General features: G+C 47.2%; 1 long non-coding RNA gene across 1 annotated transcript in view; it reads left to right on the top strand.

The window, feature by feature from the left end:
* The window catches only part of LOC309804115, a 100,502-nt gene extending 90,285 nt beyond the window's left edge, over window positions 1-10,217 (top strand). The window contains exons 14-16 of the long non-coding RNA XR_014294080.1: window positions 4,780-5,077; window positions 8,558-8,654; window positions 10,106-10,217. This is a non-coding gene — a long non-coding RNA (uncharacterized lncRNA). The remainder of the gene's footprint in view (window positions 1-4,779; window positions 5,078-8,557; window positions 8,655-10,105) is intronic.
* Window positions 10,218-13,151: the final 2,934 nt, after the last annotated feature.

Below are 13,151 nucleotides of genomic sequence, written 5' to 3'. Positions count from 1 at the left end.
CCGGATTCCTGAAAAAGGAAATTAAAAACATAATAACATGCATGGGCCGTGCCAGAAGCTGAGGGAGCAGGTGTGGTAGACGAGAGAGGGACATTTGCATGAGGTAGCTATGTCGTGAGCTTGGTGTCTGTTGGCCGTAGGACGGAGCGGTGTATCTGGTGTCATCTGTGGGCTTTTCATGTGCGTGTGGGGGGATACTGGAGCGGTGTCTGTGTGCAGGGGTGTGGAGTATGGTGGTGAGGGCTGTGGTGTGTGAGCGACGCGGGTGGATGCGTGTACGACGAGGAGTGTGATTTTGGGAATATCGGTGGTGCATTACTTGTGGAATGGGGCTGTGGTGCTTGGGGTTTCTGTGTGCACTGAGAAGGGCTGTGCCTGGAGGGCGGATGTATGTGTGAGCTGTGTGGACCTGAGCTGGATGGTCCTGCTCTCAGGCTGGAGATCTATGATGTAGAACTCTGTCCTTCTCTGGAAGCAAAGGCAAAGACAAACCCTACATTTTCCTCTGAAGATGCTTAATCTGGTCCTTCTTCCCTCCACCTCAAGCCCAGACCTTTCCGGCCCCTGCTCCTTGACTTCGCCACCATGGTAGTACCAGGATTCACACACCCCCGCCCCAGACTCAGCTGGGACCCACGCCCTCGTAACAGCTCAGCCATCCTGCCCAGGCTCCTCCAGAGAGCCCTCATCACCTCTGATGACCCTGGGTTTCCTCTCAGCCTCCCTGGGATCTGTGTGCCTCCTGCCTCACAGCCAAGCACCCCCTCACCTGAGGAGCCCCGCGCCCTTACCAGCGTAGATGAGCTTGCGCAGAGAAGAAGCACAGGAGAAGGATGTAGAGGCAGAGGAGACCTCCCCTGCCTCTGGGCTGCAGCCTTTGGCCACCACAGTGGATCCAAGCTGAGGGGGATCCTCTTGTGACTTCGAGATTCCTGAGGGAGGAATGAAAGGCTCAGGGTGGGTTCATCAGTCCTCTGTCCACAAATACTTACCGAGTGTCTGGCACGTGTCAGGTGCAGTGAATACACACAGTTGAGAGTGTGGTTCCCAGTGGATACTCCAGTATTTAATTCAAATCAGTACTTACTCTGTCACTGTCTTGTTGGTAATGTAGGCCTGGGTGGTGACTGTGAGTATGTGGGAAGAGTGAGTGATGTGTATCAGTTAAGTCTGTGGTAAGTGTGGGGTTGGCATGGGGAGCACGGTGGAGATGTGTCTTATCTGTGTCTGTGGCCTTTGTGTGCATGGTTTCTGTTCACAAGTCAGGAATTCTGGGACATGTAACTTTTCCTCATTACATGGTGTGGCTTGTATTTATGGTGTGTGTTCATTCATTCATTCACCAAGATTCAGTAAGCAGCTACTCCTGTGTATCCGGCACTCTTGCATTGTTGTAGTCCCTGGTAACGCTGCACATACTAGTAGGGGAAGACACACACTAAACAAAAATACAATAAATATATAATACCTGAGCTGGTGGTAAGTATATAAGGGTTGCCAGACTAAGCGAAGAAAAATACAGGGCACCCAGTTAAATTTCAGTTTCAGATAAACCCAGAATAATTTTTTAGTGTAAGTATTCCCATGCAGTATTTGGTCTTACTTATTTTTAGTGTAAGTATGGCCCATACAATATTTCGGACATACTGATACTGAAAACTTACTTGTTTATCTGGAATTCAAATTGAACTGGATAGCCCCTATTTTATCTGGCAACCCTGACATGGGTTAGTGAGACTGTGGTTTACTGTGCTTTGTACAAAGCGGGTCTGGCATTACTCAAGAATGTGTTACAAGTGTGGTGTGTATGACACGTGACTGGTTCTTATAGAGGTATTTAGTGATGGCTGAAGTTAGCTGTGTTTGTGCGAGAGTTGAGGAGATACATATATATATATAGTGTGTGTGTGTGTGTGTGTGTCCTATATATATAGTGTGTGTGTCTATATACATATCTCATCTCCAGCGTTTGGTGTTGGAGGAGAGGATTGTGATACAGGTGGGTTGTATGAGAACGTAGTACAGGAGGGATGCGTGTATATACCTCCGTGTGCTGTGTGTGGTTTAATACGGAAGTTCTATGTGGGGTGTGTGATATTTTTGCTGTATCAGAGTGTACATGGGTGTATGAGTTACTGTCTCATAAAACACCCCTAACAAGAGTTCTGTATACACTCTTACATACACCGAGTGTCAGCCAGGTCCAGGCAGGGTGACAAGAACTATACCACGCAGAGTTTATATCTGATAAGCACTCTACCCCCATTCATCCTGCTTTTCTCGGCACTACCCCCTCCGCCACCCCCCCCACCACACACACACAGGAACATAGAGAAAAATATTCTGAATGGTCAGGGGCAGTCATTGCCTTCCCCAGCCTGTCCCAGCCACTGCCTGAAAATCTGCCTTCTGTCTAGAGCTCCATTCCCAGGGCCCATCCTACAGTCTCCAGGGCCCTGGGCCTGGTAGGAGCTACTGGGCTCTAATCTGGGGCAGAGACCTCTAGCTGGATCTCTGGGGTGACCACCCCCTCCCAGGGCAAGCTACTCGCCTACATTTAATGCACGCAGGCACCACGTGGCCCGTGGCTCTCAGAGCTCCCCGCAGGACCCTGAGGACATTTCTCACCCTTGCCCACGCGGTCTCAGTCTCTGGAAAGCCCTTCCCTTCCCTTGGTCTCCTTTGGGAAATTGTTCCTGTTGAAGGCATAAAACCTCCTTGCTTTCAATATGACACCATCCCTAGGCAAACAATCGTCTTTCGAAGTGCATTCCACTTGTCAAGATATTTTTCAACAGGGTCTTCAACTCATGGGGCTTCTCTTTCCACTTTGGTAAAAGAGGCCAAGCAACTCATGGGTCTCTCTCAGCATCCTTGCATCCTTCACATCCCCCACCTCATGACCCCAGGGAAAGATCCAAGAGAATAAGAGAGAAATCGGGGACTGAGAAAAGCTGCACCTCTAGGTCTGTGCAAGCAGGATGCAGCCTGCTGTGAGTCCGACAAAGCTCCAGGCCCGGCTGCCCCAGGAGAGAGTCCTCAGAGCAGCGGAGCTGACCTCCCATCTCCCAGGGGGCATCTGGCCGTTCTGTGCCATCTCACACCACAGGAACGCTCCGGATGGATACGGCAGCATCAGTGAGACAAGGTCTCTCGCTCCCTGCTTCACAGGTGACACGTTCTCAGTCCCCCTCTTCCTAGAGAAGGTTCAGTTTGGCAGAAACCCATGTGCCCCAGCCAAGTTGCCCCCCACATACCTCCTCCCTTCTCGGCAGTTTCCTGGGACTCTTCATTTTCCAGATGTTTCCTCTTTTGTCGCCGTTTCATCGTACCAACTAGAAGTCTCCCTTAGAAGATGCCTCAAGAGATGTCCAACTCCTCCTCTTCCCTACAGGTTGGCCCTTGTTGGCTCTTGGGCAAACCGTTGAAATGATTCAATACAAATAAAAATAGTCAAGTCTCCTAAATGGCTGAAAAACTTGTACCACTTAGTGAACCAGCAGTGCTGCCTGGTGCTCACCAGGGCTGTTAAGTTTCCAAGGTTGCCAGGCGCACAGCAGGATTCTGTGACCTCAGTGATGACATCGGAGCATTCTGTTGACCTAGGTACAGCACAGTCTCTGCAATAGCACAGGCCCCGTTTTCAAGAACAATTCCTGTTTCCCAGCCGAACCTTTCCCGTGAAAGGGAAAGGTTCATACCACATCTATTATAAATTGTATCATACCATATCTATTATAAAATGAACATTTTGATTGGAGATCTTTTAATGTCTTATATAGAGATTTAATATGAATATTTTAAATGGTCTCCAGTTTCCCTGTGGATTATTGACATTTTAAACTCTGCGCTTCAATTTTCCCTCATTACCTGTAATTTTGTCACGGCTATTTCTGTACTTAAAGATGAGGAACTATATCATTGATTTCTTCATTTTTTCCCATCTCTTTCCAAGGTACTGAATTTGATTGTATCTTATGAATGAGTGAAAAATGCTAGTCCTTGAGTCAGGACATTGGGCCCTTTACCAAGGAACTCAACCTGTCTGGGCTTCAGCTTCTGTCTGTGCGATCGAGAGGCTTGGCCTAGCTGACTTTTCAAATGCTGTGTTTCTTTGATTCACTCTCACTTACTGATCTGCTACTTAAGAAGAGGGCCTGTTCTCATAAAGTAAGAACAGGCGTTTTTTAATCCTTGGGTTGGGCGGAGTTTAAGTGGTCGTACTCAGTTTGTTAGTTATATTTACTTTTACGTATGCTTAGCTCTAAATAATTTATATGGCTCTTGTGACTCTTTTTAGATCTTCTTTTTTTCTTATTTTCTTTTACAGTTTCTAATTTATTATCGCCAGTGTAGAGGAGCCTGATTGATTTTTAAAATTTATTGATCTTGTATGTGTGTGCCTTGTTGAACCGTCTTATTAGTTCCTGCTAGTTTATCTGTGGGTTCTTTTGGGTCTCCTAGATAAATGAACATATTAAATGTAAATAATGTGTTCTTTGGATAAAGTTTATTTTCTTGCATCTCTATATATAGAAGCAATATGTTGAATTGATTTAAATATTTAAATACTTACATACCTGTTATCACAATCTAACGTTCTTGATCTTATTTTCTTTCAATCAATATTATGTTTTCAGGATTTATCCACGTGAATCCATATAGATCTAGGTCTTTGATTTTTGACTGTTTGATATTATTTCATCACATGCGTATAGCATCATTTATTTTCCATTCAAGCATTATTGGACAATTGGATTGTTTCCCTCCCTTCTCTAGAACAAACAACGTTTCCTAGAATATCCCTGAAGGTGTCTGACAGTCGAGAAGGGCCAGGCTGCCCGAAGATTCCTACTTGCTTTTAGCCAGCTTCCAACAGGCCATCTCCAGCCAGCAATTTGAAGCACAGATGAAATGAAACCTCCCCCAAGTGTGGAGATCTTAGGAGCTTCCTAGAAGGTGGGAGGTTCATGATAGGCATCCTGCTGGGATCCCAGGGGAGTCTGAGCTGGCCTGAACCTCATCTTCCTCCCCCACCTCTCAAGAGAAATGTGGAGGAAAGAAGACTTCAAAAACTGTGAGTAGGCAGAGGGAGAGAGATTGGGGGCCGAAGCTGCAACTGAGGTCTTGGAGTGGGCTGTGAGGACGCAGAGCCTCTAGAGAGCCAGGCTCTGCCTTCTGAGCACTTCTCCCCTAAGGCTGCTCATCATTCAGGTGATAGCAGGCATATACAGCCGACTCGGCCCACACTGTCACAGAAAGCCTTATCAGAATCTCTTCTTCTTCATACACTCTTGTGTCTGTTACTTGGTTATTGCCTTCGGGACTCCACTGATGTGAACCACAGTTGCTAGGGGATGGAGGACACTAGTGACCCATCTTGCTCTGTGGCCTCAGTCCACAGCTTGAGGGTAAGGCAAGAGGCCAAATGAAGGTCAAGAAGGAAAGATGGCGTTTGAAGAGAAGACCTGAGTTAAGGGTGTCTTCTCAAGTCTTGATGAATGAAATGGTAGCTCCAGTACCTGAAGTCCTGCTTGTTCTCAAGGCTGACCACGGGGCTGGGTGCACTCAGTGAAGGAACCGTATACACTTAGTATTTCCTTGCTTGCTCACACTTGCCCTCCTCTGATACACACACTGCAAGACTGATCTTCCCCTGAAACAACTCTCCACCTGCCACTGTCATCTCATGAACATTTGCTTCCCCTTCCTAGTGTCCCCCTAGAATGCCATTGCAGCCAATTCATAATTTGATAATCATGCTTCTTACCATAGTCTCAGCAACTTCTGATAAATTTTATTCACTTTATTCCATAGTCTTCACACATCAATAATCTTCCTTAACTTCCTAGCTGCAGGTTAACCCATTCGGAATCATTTCTTTTTCTTTCTCTTCTTTGGCAAATCCTTTCTATCTTGTAAGGTCTTTTTCTTGTCTCTCTACCATCCTGCCTTCCCGAACTTCTTTTTTTTCCGTTTAAGTAACCTTTCAATCTCCTTCCCCAACTTCCTCATAAACATTGAGAGTTTATTCCTCACACGTTAGACAGCCGTTTATGAATGGCCAGGCATAATGGACTCAGAATGAGTTGGCACCCCCGAGGTACCTGTCTTGCTGGGGAGCCACAGGTGAAGGGCTGGCTGCTGGACACATGTTTGCATGGAGTCAGGCTGAGTGGCCTCGGGGTGTTTGCTCTGCACTTGTGTGTGTTTCTCCCTAGTTGGTTTCCTTGTCCAGCCACCTGTGACCTCGCTCCATCCAGCCCAGGGAATCCTTCTCATCACAGGGGTAGGATGTTTGTCTCGTTTTCATCACATCCTTTCCCCAGAGTTTGGTTGTGAGTTGTTCCCATTCCAAAGACCTTTCCTCTTTGAAGAGAAAAGAGAAAATCTTTTCTCTCCTTTTCTCTCACTTCACTTCTGCTCTATTATCTCCTCCGTCCAGAATGGCCCCCTGACTCACGTGGGTGTAGATCCGAAGATGGCAAGAAATGCCAGCAATTCTGAAATAATAATACGGATGTATCAGGAACACTTGAAAACCTTTATCCCGCCACATTCAAAAAAATTGCACTTCCAGTGTATTCAGAGTCTCAGTGTAGAAACACAAATGATGTAGAAATTGAATGACACTCAAGGTTTTCTTTCCTCCTTTCCTGATTTATTCTAATCCTCCAAGTTAACATGATGAACTATTTGTTATGTAACCTTTCAGACATTTTCTACACATGCACACTTTTCTTTTTCTGACACAAGAGTGTGAACTAGGTCACTTTCAACATGCTGTGATTCTGTGATTCACTGTCTCCCACCGAGTCATCCACTGATAAAGTAATCTGTTTCATGGAGAAATATGTCCAATAGCTAATAGCCAATGTCTGTGGAGTGCTTACTCTGTGTCGGTTTCTTGTAACTACAGATCTTTTGTACAACGTACCCATGGACCAGGTACAATTATAACCCCCAAGTGACAGATAAGTGCAGATAAGTACAAATAAATACAGAGGCCAAGTGACTTGCCCAAGACACTGGAGCAAATCAAAATCCATGCCTCTGTAATCATTTTGCTCTATTGCCTCTGTCTGGGAGGCTCGATGATTTGGCAACTAAAACCTTAAATATCATGTTCCATTTTTATATGTCTGACACAAGCGTGGGGCTGTGATACGGGGTAACTAACCTGACTGCTTTTTTTTTTTTTTAAATCATTTATTTTTTATTTTTTATTTTTTTTATTTTTTACTTTTTGCTTTATAACAAATTTAATCAGTTATACATATACATATGTTCCCATATCCCCTCCCTTTTGCGTCTCCCTCCCACCCTCCCTATCCCACCCCTCCAGGCGGTCACAAAGCACCGAGCTGATCTCCCTGTGCTATGCGGCTGCTTCCCACTAGCTATCTACCTTACGTTTGGTAGTGTATATATGTCCATGCCGCTCTTTCACTTTGTCACAGCTTACCCTTCCCCCTCCCCATATCCTCATGTCCATTCTCTAGTAGGTCTGTGTCTTTATTCCTGTCTTACCCCTATGTTCTTCATGACATTTTTTTTCTTAAATTCCATATATATGTTAACCTGACTACTTTTGAAAACCCTGATGCACCTGGATGAAAGTAAGCCAGGGACTGCAAGCTCTAGATTTAAGGTTTCCTACCAACTTTTAAAAATAGCTTCTTGAATGCAATTGATGTAATGTCAAGTCTAGGATGTAGTCCAGATAGTAACAGAAAAAATGGAGATATGTAGAAAAATACTTAAAGTTGACAAGTATTGGTAGTGTAGTATTTTTGGGGCCAGCGTGTAGACCACAGGAAAACTTGCTGTTTCCATCCCAAAGGGAAGAGCTCTGTATTGCAACTGCCAAGGTCCCTGGGGCAGCAAGTGTGCTCACTGCCTAGTAAAGAAGCATCCTCAGTTTGATAGAATCATATGGGAGCCTTACATTTGGTTAGCAGGTTCTACCTTCTTGATGTAATGATATTTTCAGGGTGTGGGAGGGTATCAAGCTCTGAAAATACCTTTGGAGAGGTTTGCTTATTAAGTTTGGCTTTTTCAATCTCCCTACTACTTCTTTACTAAACACCAGGCGGTTTCCTTCACTTTTCAGAACCATGTTGTTTTTCCCTTGTCTAATGAGCTTTGAACTACTTTTGGATGAGCTATTAAGTTTGGGAAAAAATAAACATCTCTTTAAAACAAGGAAGATAATAACAATGACACGTAGAAAAAGCTCTAAAGCAGAGAATATCCTCCATTCTGGCCAGTGACTGGGGGTGGAAGGTTCGTGCTCGCTGTCCAGGACGTAGAAATAAAAGCTGAGGAGGCGCTGAGGCGTCTCCTGGATTTCTATAAGCCTCCATCATTTCTGCTGAGTAGGGTTGACAGATAAAATATAGGCTGTTTAGTTAAATATGAATGTCAGAAAATCAACGAGTACATTTTGAAGATAAGTGTGCCCCAAATAGTACATAGGATCTACTTATACTAAAAGTGATGACTTATTATTCATGTGAAGTTCAAGTTTAACTGGGTATCCTGTATTTTTATTTAGTAAATCTGACAGCCCTACTGATGATCCACAATGGAGGCAGTTGAGGAGCGGTACATGCTGGCTCTCGGACAGTCAGGAATTGCTTCAGCAGATCCAGGTACAGTATGAAATTCTTTCTGGATGTAGCTCAGAAGCCATGGCCAGCCCTTGACTGCAAGTACTGCCTCGGGTTTCCCTGAGGTGGGGTAAACCTTCCTCTTAATGGCCTTTTGGTAAGTCTGGAAGACCATATCCAAGGGGAGCCCCAAAGTCAGTTTCATCCTCACAACCATGTTTCCAATTCCTGGAATTGGCTGCATGTGACTCACAAGAGATGAGGAGGTTTGTGAAAATTGGGAGTGTCATAGCGTGAACCCTTTGTAGGTAAAGTTTTGGTGTTCTGAGAGTTTTAACAGGAGCAATGTGAAAGACTCCAGGTCCCCGGGTAGATAGAAATAATCCTGTTCTACTTCTGTGTATGTGACAAGTTTCTAATAGTTCAGAGAGCAAGTATCTGGTCTTAGAAAGAGTGATCCAAGCTTGGATGTTTCTGGTGACAAGGCAAGGTCGTGAGTTTCAAGGTCATCTTTTATGGTTGAGGAGACAATAAGGTTGTCAGAAGGGCAATCATGGAGGAGACCTTGGCTTCATCCATTGTGCAGGCTTGTATATGTGGTTCTATGTAGATTGTGTTTCAGAGGTGGAGCTTGTTTACAACTATGAACATTCTCCGATGTGCTTTTTGGACCTTCATTCCCAGAGCGAGAGCAGTGCCTAGGCTCTAGAAATGCCATGGATATTCTGAGCTGTCAGTGGCATTTCCCAGGTACTGTTCCCTTGGTGCCGCTCCTTGAAAGGTCCAAAGGGATTATCATCTGTCTTGTGGCGGGTCCTAGCATTGTGAAAGGAAGCTGCTGCACCGGGCTCAGAGGATTTCGGCTGTGGTGGGAGTAGTAGTAGTAGTACGACTATAAATGGTATCACAGCATATCTATTCCAGCTGGAGAGTGGTGTTGGGGGGTAATGAAGGGGGGCTTTTATTGTACTTTTATACATTGTACCCTTGAAACTAATTCAATTTTTTAAAATTAATTAATTTCTTTGGGGCTGCATTGGGTCTTTGTTGCTGCTAGCGGGCGTTCTCTAGTTGCAGTGAGCGGGGGCTCCTCTTGGCTGTGGTGCACGGGCTTCTCTTTGCAGTGGCTTCTCTTGTTGCGGAGCATGGGCTCTAGGCACGCAGGCTTCCGTAGTTGTGGCATGTGGGCTCGGTAGATGTGGCACACGGGCTGTAGAGCGCAGGCTCGGTAGTTGTGGCGCGCGGCCTTAGTTACTCCGTGGCACGTGGGATCTTCCCAGACCAGGGCTCGAACCCATGTCCCCTGCATTCGCAGGCATATTCTTAACCACTGCTCCACCAGGGAAGCCCAATAATTCAGTTTTTTATACAGAGAGTATTCCTAATATTATTCCAAAATTTTAAAAATGTGTAGTTGGATAACACTATGAAAAATTAACTGATATATTCTTTTATTATTTCTCTTTGCTCGCTGGATTTTTTTCCCCCTCCAGTCAGCTAGGCACTCTGAGTTCACTGCATTAGGAAGGTAAAGACTCAGCAGAAATGAGGGAGAAAAAAAGAAAATTCTCAGCTTTGGAATGTTCACAACGGAGGCCACAGTAGAACAGGTGAGAACTCTGTGAACGAAAAATAAATGTCTCAAATGCAAAAAAGTATTCTCTGCACTGGGAGGCAGGAGAGGGAGGGAGGGAAGGACTGAAGGAGAGAGATCAGTGTGGCCAGGGACATGGAGACTGTGCTTGAGGACGATAGGCCCAGGAAGAGAATCAGAATCTGGAGAAGATTCAGCCTGCACGTGATCATTGCCTCCAGCCAGCACCCTCATCTCAGACCTTGGGAAATTCAGAGAGAGAGTGGGAGTAAGTCAGGAGGGCCACGGGCATAGTCTGTGTGGCAGGGGTTGTGGCCATTCCCTATTTGTGAGGAGTCGCCAGCAATTTGCAGGCCTCTTCTGGAAAATGCTGGCGGACGTCTCTAGTGCTTATGTGAAAGCTTGTTCACAAACCTTGAAAGATACAGATGTAGATGACAGATAGATGCATAGATAGAAAAATGTAATTAAATAAAACCTCCAGGAAAGGTTTGGAAAATGCCCTTTATTGCATAGGACGTTTCTACTGTCATATGATGTTAGACTGAGTGCCGGTCCCTTCATCCTCCTTCAGAGCACGGCATTCTGTCTGCTAGTATCCCGAGGGTCCTTTCTTCTCCCTGGAAGGGATAAAACAAATGAGGTAGAACAGGAAGAGATAAGCAGCACTCCAAGCTCTGCTGGTCAGGGTTACCCTCCAGCGTTGCCTTAATGCTCAGAGCCACACACACCACAGTGAGCTTGGCTCCAGATCAACTACCACGCAACGAAGGTTCTGGAACATTTCCATATCTCGGGGGACCTCATTTCCACGTGACTCTCTTTCATATTCCCCTTTGTCACAGAAGGCTAGGTACAGTGGTCCGGGTGAGATCTCAGCTCAGGCCCAAGGCTCTCAGACCTCAAAGTTCCGGTCCTGCAAGGGCCCCTGTCCTCTCTTCAGACCACTCCTGGCTCTCTCTGCCGAGAAGGAGCTGCTGGCAGTACGTCCTCTAAGAGTTGAGGCCCATCGTGCAGACCCTGAGAAAACTCCTAGGAAAAGGCTCCACATTCTTGTTGAAGTCAACAGAGCTCAATTCCTTTGGAAGTGCTGGGTGTGTCCCAAGTTGATGCACCTGCAGAGCCATTAGGTAAACCAGCACATGTGTGCGGCCCCTTCCCTTAGACTCCTCTGGGCCCTCGTGACATAGGCTCAGAAGAGTGCCAGCCTCAAGCCTTACCTCTTCCAAGGCCACACCGTCTCCAGGATCTTCTGTCCCATGAATCTCAGTTGCTGTGTGGAACTCAAAAGAGAGAAAAGACCCTGCCTGCGGGGTCTCTTCGGGCTGGGGCCTTCTAGCTTCTCTTCCTCGTCCTCCTCGTCCTCCTCGTCCTCAGAGGTGGTCTCGGGTTCCACACTGCCCTCCTCCTCAGGGGTGCTCTCGAATTCCACATTGGCCATCCACTGGGCGATGTTGAGATGAAAGAAACGGCAGCCGAAGCCCTCCAGGACGCCGCCCTTCACGTGCTGCTGGAGGATCTCCACGGTGTGGAAGACCCGGCAGCAGGCCATGCACCTGAAGCCGGTCTCCATGGTCACCATCCAGGCCGGTGTCTTGGCCCTGGGTGTCTCCTGGACTGCAGGTGACCCTGATGGGCTGCCTGGCTCTGCCCTTTCCTCATACTCTTTCTCCTCCCCAGTGGGCTCACTGTCAGACAGGAGGCTTTCGGTGAACACATCAGAGGGGTAAGTGCCTACTGTGCATGCATCCTCAGGAAGGGTCACTTCTTCTATCGTCAGCTGGTTTTCAGGCAACTCCAAGGGTTTCTTTGTCTTCCAGGAGACAGCTACACCCTTGTTCACTTGTACCTGCATGTAGTATATTTTCATGCCCCTTTCCTCTTTGTCTGGGTGCAGATAGTGCTTACAGGGTGAAGAGGGTGAGGAGGAGACACAGTGTGATGGGGGAGCAGTCTCCCCTTTTTCCTGAACCTGGGCTAGGGGTGTTTTAGGCTGGGCAGTGTCTCGATGTGATCTCCGGATTCCTGAAAAAGGAAATTAAAAACATAATAACATGCATGGGCCGTGCCAGAAGCTGAGGGAGCAGGTGTGGTAGACGAGAGAGGGACATTTGCATGACGTAGCTATGTCGTGAGCTTGGTGTCTGTTGGCCGTAGGACGGAGCGGTGTATCTGGTGTCATCTGTGGGCTTTTCATGTGCGTGTGGGGGGATACTGGAGCGGTGTCTGTGTGCAGGGGTGTGGAGTATGGTGGTGAGGGCTGTGGTATGTGAGCGACGCGGGTGTATGCGTGTACGACGAGGAGTGTGATTTTGGGAATATCGGTGGTGCATTACTTGTGGAATGGGGCTGTGGTGCTTGGGGTTTCTGTGTGCACTGAGAAGGGCTGTGCCTGGAGGGCGGATGTATGTGTGAGCTGTGTGGACCTGAGCTGGATGGTCCTGCTCTCAGGCTGGAGATCTATGATGTAGAACTCTGTCCTTCTCTGGAAGCAAAGGCAAAGACAAACCCTACATTTTCCTCTGAAGATGCTTAATCTGGTCCCTCTTCCCTCCACCTCAAGCCCAGACCTTTCCGGCCCCTGCTCCTTGACTTCGCCACCATGGTAGTACCAGGATTCACACACCCCCGCCCCAGACTCAGCTGGGACCCACGCCCTCGTAACAGCTCAGCCATCCTGCCCAGGCTCCTCCAGAGAGCCCTCACCACCTCTGATGACCCTGGGTTTCCTCTCAGCCTCCCTGGGATCTGTGTGCCTCCTGCCTCACAGCCAAGCACCCCCTCACCTGAGGAGCCCCGCGCCCTTACCAGCGTAGATGAGCTTGCGCAGAGAAGAAGCACAGGAGAAGGATGTAGAGGCAGAGGAGACCTCCCCTGCCTCTGGGCTGCAGCCTTTGGCCACCACAGTGGATCCAAGCTGAGGGGGATCCTCTTGTGACTTCGAG

Source organism: Mesoplodon mirus (genome assembly GCF_964341445.2).
Source record: "Mesoplodon mirus genome assembly, chromosome: 5".
Classification (NCBI taxonomy): Eukaryota; Metazoa; Chordata; class Mammalia; order Artiodactyla; family Ziphiidae; genus Mesoplodon; species Mesoplodon mirus.
This window is presented reverse-complemented; position numbering and strand designations above follow the sequence as displayed.